The sequence below is a fragment of the Oryzias latipes genome, chromosome 3 (genome assembly GCF_002234675.1).
Source record: "Oryzias latipes chromosome 3, ASM223467v1".
Lineage (NCBI taxonomy): Eukaryota > Metazoa > Chordata > Actinopteri > Beloniformes > Adrianichthyidae > Oryzias > Oryzias latipes.
The window spans coordinates 3969989-3974303 of record NC_019861.2 but is presented as its reverse complement, the minus strand read 5'-3'; positions in this window follow the sequence as shown (position 1 = coordinate 3974303).

The window sequence follows — 4315 nt, the reverse complement described above, 5'->3', positions numbered from 1 at the left end:
GAGTCAACACCACAGTGTCCCTGCAGGGGAAAGCGGGGGCTCAACGGACAGCCGCTGGGGTCGTGTTCAGGGGGCTGGAGCGGTGCTGGGGGAGCGGGCTGGTGCCGGGATGCTGGGAAAGGACGTTCTGTCCTCAGGGTTCCTGCACACGTGTGGGAATGAACACGCTTCCGACTGAGGCAGCGTTTCAGCTCCAGCTGTGTTCTGGTGTCAACCACACGGATCCAAAACGCAGCAGCATGTCTTGGCAGATGAATGACGAACTTGTGCATAAAGACTTTGTCGGTGATTTGAAGCAGAAAGCGGAGCTTTGGGTCATGCAGACTCGCTTCCCAACATCTGAACAGGAGGAAACCAGGAACAGAAAAAAGACTCTGAAAAGAGGAGAAATAACTTCAAGGTTGGTTTTTGCCAAAAATAAATCCAAAGGAAAGTCCTGAACTTCTCTAAACAGAGATGAGTGACAACAGCTGTCTCAGCCTGACAAAGGAGTTTTCAGGAGGACCTGTCCGTCTCAGGTGACTTCAGCCGGCCTGAGTGACGGAGCTTTAGTTAGGGGGGGGCTCTGCCGGAAAACCCGTGGTGGTTTATATGAAAGACCTTTTTGAGCCCAGCAGTTCATCTATATATGTTGGGAATCCTCTAAATTTCATGAAGTGAACCGATTCTCCTAGGAACCATGAACTGGTGCCTATCTGGACTGGAGACTTGGACTTGAACCCCAGTTTAAGTTTCCTTGGTTTCCAGGACATCATGGGTGGCCGTGGTGCAGCGGTAGGGTCGTTCACCTCAGATCGAGGGATTGTAGGTTTGATTCCTACCTTGCCTTGCCTCTGGTGGAAGGTTGGCGCCAGTGTGTGAACGGGTGAGTGGGCCTGTGACTGTAAAGCGCTTTGGGCCTTCGTGGAAGGTAGAAAGACGCTATACACGTAAACGCCATTTACCATCACGTCCGGTCCAACAATAGTTGTTCTTACTGTGGATTTGGACGGTCACGTTGAGGGGAGCAGATTGTGTTTCCAAATAGTAAGAATCCAAGAGGAAGTTTAAGTCTGAAGTCTTGAGACTTGACTCATGATCACTACCTAAACAGACGCTCGTTGACCGGGAAAATGTTGGATTCTTGCTGCTGGTCGGTACGGTTCCGCTCATGCTACTGCTGAGTTTTTAAAGCGAGCTCCCTCTTTCAGAACAAAAAGCTTTAGGCATTCAGCACTAAAAACAAAAGTTAAAGGGGGTTTGATTGAGGAGGGGTAGAGGGCCTGGGGCCACCCTCCCTCGCTTACCACCTTTGACCCGGCATCACTTGCTAAGCAGCCGTTACCCACCAGTTATGGAATCTTTTCTGTTTCATAATTAAAAATAAAAGTCAATAACAGAGAGGCATTTTCTTTTTCACAATAAAGCTGTGTTCGTTGACTCAGAAATAAAATAAAATCGATCCTCCAAATGGCTTTTTCTTCTTCTTCTTCAACACCACTCATTCTGTGACATAATTAAAGCCATAATCCAAAGAAGGGATTGCATTTTCATTTTCACATCCACAGCGCAAAAAGTGTCACATAATTCATTTCCAGTCTGCAGTTCCGGGTGGGGGTGGGGGGCACAAAAAACAACCCTTATGAAATAAATTGTTTTTTGTGATTAAATTACAAATACCAATATATAATTTGATTTCAAATAACAAATGATCAAATTTCAAATAGTAGCAATGCCCCATGACCAATCAATCATCAATGAATACATCAGAAATAGAAAATATATTTGAAACGATCTATATTCATATGTGAACTTTTGCCCCCCACTTTTTTAGATGCCTCAGAAGGTTTTTTTTCAAATGATGGTCGGCCCCATCATCTGTTTGTTTTAGCCCGCGTGTCAGATCAGCGCTCACCTTTTGCGCTGGTCTAATTGTTTTTTTACCTGTTGCAATTGACCTACTTTTGCAATAGTAGTTTTCTTTTTAAATACCTTTTTATTAAATTTTCTATTACTCCCTTTCCAACTATTCACTTTCCATTCCAATTTTTCTTACTTCAGTTACTTAAATCAGTCTGTCTGTCTGTCTGTCAGTCTGTCTGTCTGTCTGTCTGTCTGTCTAAAAACACAAACACTTCTTCTTTTGTGCAGGTTGTGACCTAACACCTAATATGTTCATATGCTTTGTCACATCACGTCATTCAGCTCTACCCAGGGGTCCATGCATTAAATTTTCACAATAGAACATGCACTTACAGTTTTTCTCAGTCGCTTTAGTACAATTCTCAGATCAGAATGAAATTCCCCAAACTATTTGTTCAATCTTCACATCATGATGTCACTTGTGCACATCATTTAAGCAGTTTCTCACTTCTTTGAACAAGTTGCAATTGCTTTGGTACATCCATGCAAATCTTCTTTCTCTTTCGGCTTTTCCCATCAGGGGTCGCCACAGCGAATCATCCTTTTCCACCTCACTCTATCATGGACATCTTCTACCCTAACATTAGCCAACTTCATGTCCTCTGTTAAGACATCCATGTATCTCCTCTTTGGCCGTCCTCTTGCCCTCCTGCCAGGCAGCTCCATCTCCAACATCCTTCTACCAATATATCCACTATCCCTCCTCTGAACATGTCCAAACCATCTCAGTCTGGCTTCTCTGACTTTGTCGCTAACACAGGCAACATGAGCCGTCCCTCTGATGTACTCGTTCCTTATCCTGTCTAACCTGGTCACTCCTAAGGAGAACCTCAATATCTTCATCTCCGCTACCTCCATCTCAGCCTCTTGTCTCTGTCTCACTGCTACCGTCTCTAGCCCATAGAGCAGAGCTGGTCTCACCACTGTCTTGTACACCTTTCCTTTGAGTCTTGCTGGCACTCTTCTGTCACACAACACTCCTGACACTTTCCTCCAACCGCTCCAACCTGCCTGCACTCGCCTCTTCACCTCTTTTCCACACTCCCCATCACACTGAACTGTTGACCCCAAGTACTTAAACTCCTGCACCTTCTTCACCTCAGCCCCCTGTAACCTAACGCTTCTACCTTGATCCCTCTCGTTCAGACACATGTATTCTGTCTTACTACGACTGACCTTCATGCCTCTTCTTTCCAGAGCAAACCTCCACCTCTCTAGCTGTTCCTCCACCTGCTCTCTACTCTCACTGCAAATTACGATGTCATCCGCAAACATCATTGTCCAGGGAGATTCCTGTCTTACCTCGTCTGTCAGCCTGTCCATCAGCATAGCAAACAAAAAAGGGCTCAAAGCTGATCCTTGGTGTAGTCCCACCTCCACCTTGAACTCCTCTGTCTGACCTACAGCACATCTCACCACCGTCATACTTCTCTCATACATGTCCTGAACTACTCTGACATACTTCTCTGCCACTCCAGACGACCTCATACAGTACCACAGCTCCTCCCTCGGCACCCTGTCATACGCCTTCTCTAAATCTACGAACACACAATGCAGCTCCTTCTGACCTTCTCTGTACTTTTCCATCAACATTCTCAAAGCAAAAATGGCATCAGTGGTGCTCTTACGGGGCATGAAACCATACTGCTGCTCACAAATCTCCACCTTCTTCCTAAGCCTGGCTTCCACTACTCTTTCCCACAGCTTCATTGTGTGGCTCATCAACTTTATTCCTCTATAGTTGCTGCAGTTCTGCATGTCACCCTTGTTCTTAAAGATCGGAACCAGAACGCTTCTCCTCCATTCCTCAGGCATCTTCTCACTCTCTAAAATCCTATTGAACAACCTCGTTAGAAATTCCACTGCTGTCTCTCCTAGGCACTTCCATACCTCCACAGGTACGTCATCAGGACCAACGGCCTTTCCGCTCTTCATCCTTTTCAGAGCCTTCCTAACCTCATCCTTTCCAATCTCTGCTACTTCCTGCTCCACAACAACCACATCTTCCTCCCTTCTTTCCCTGTCATTTTCCACGTTCATCAGCTCCTCAAAATACTCCTTCCATCTTTTTTGTACACTCTCCTGAGTTGTTAGCACCTTTCCATCTCTGTCCTTAATCACCCTTATCTGTTGCACGTCCTTCCCATCTCTGTCTCTCTGTCTGGCTAGCCTGTACAAGTCCTTTTCTCCTTCCTTTGTGTCTAACCTGTCATATAGCTCATCGTAAGCTTTCTGTTTGGCCTTTGCCACCTCTCTCTTCACTCTACGCTGCGCTTCCTTGTACTCCTGTCTACCTTCCTCAGTCCTTTCTACATCCCACTTCCTTTTAGCCAACCTCTTCCTCTGGACGCATTCCTGTACTTCCTCATTCCACCACCAAGTCTCTTTACCGTCTTTCCTCTTTCCAGATGAC